Source organism: Trachymyrmex cornetzi, unplaced genomic scaffold (assembly GCF_001594075.2).
Source record: "Trachymyrmex cornetzi isolate Tcor2-1 unplaced genomic scaffold, Tcor1.1 scaffold428, whole genome shotgun sequence".
NCBI classification, from domain to species: domain Eukaryota; kingdom Metazoa; phylum Arthropoda; class Insecta; order Hymenoptera; family Formicidae; genus Trachymyrmex; species Trachymyrmex cornetzi.
The window spans coordinates 37,836-38,073 of record NW_017299049.1 but is presented as its reverse complement, the minus strand read 5'-3'; positions in this window follow the sequence as shown (position 1 = coordinate 38,073).

Genomic DNA, 238 nt, shown 5'->3' with positions numbered 1-238 from the left:
TGGAGGAAGTCTCAAAAAGTGTAAGCGCATTATTGATGAAAGTGTCCAACGAGATTCATCGAGTCGTAACTGATTTGCGTCAACAAATGTTTAATACGGTGACGAAAGAGACGTTAGAGGAATCATTTAAAACGACAGGGAAAGATACGTTCATGCTGGCGCTTCAAAACATATTTGACGATATTAAGATGTTGCATCACGGTGTAAGTGATCTGTGTAAATAATATCGACGAATGTG